Source organism: Lepus europaeus, chromosome 15, assembly GCF_033115175.1.
Source record: "Lepus europaeus isolate LE1 chromosome 15, mLepTim1.pri, whole genome shotgun sequence".
NCBI lineage: Eukaryota > Metazoa > Chordata > Mammalia > Lagomorpha > Leporidae > Lepus > Lepus europaeus.
In genome coordinates, this window is record NC_084841.1 from 84216644 (window position 1) to 84217425 (window position 782).

A 782-nucleotide genomic window follows, 5' to 3' on the forward strand; every position below is an offset into this window, starting at 1 on the left:
GAAAATGGTTTTGTGAACACAACCACTTTTTCCAGCTCAAGTCCCCCTTCATCCTTAATTTTTCCCAAAAGAATTGTTTAGCTACTATTTCTAGCTAATTGAGGAAGAATCCCTGCTTCATAATTGTACTGCCCCATATCTTTACATTGAAAATTTGCTATTTTAATTCTGAAAACCTTCTTTGCCTTACAATAGTTCACACTTGCTTTTCTCCTGATTATTTCCAATTCTTAATGATTCTCCTCCTCCTCTCTTCTCCTTCTGCCTTCCAGTCTCTTCCCCAAATGTGTTTCCAGACTGCAGCTCCTCTGTTACCCAACTTTCTCTTAGATCCTCCTGGCATTCAGTCGCTGGCAGGCTGGAAGTTGACTGTGGCAAAAAAGCTTTGGATTTCTGTCTGCTTGTTTAATGACTGCTAATGCCCTTTGCCCTCTAAGTATGTGACAATGTAAATGATGCACTTAACATGTGAAATAGCCTATAAGTGAATCTAATAGAATCTAGAAGCATCGCTAGCGACCCCACTCATCTACCATCCGGGCAAAACAGCAATCTATCTGAACAGTGATCTAACCACTGTAGGGGGTTTTAAATGCTTTTGAATACAATGCTAATCACCATTTCCAGTGGTGTGTCTACATCCCAGCTGCAGGCCTGCTGATGAGAGCATCAATACCAATTGATTTTCTAACACATACTCGCCACGTCCATTGTATCTCAGTGCACACTGTACGCTATCGGTATTTAGCCAAAGCTAAGAGGGGACTAAAAAGATGTTATGT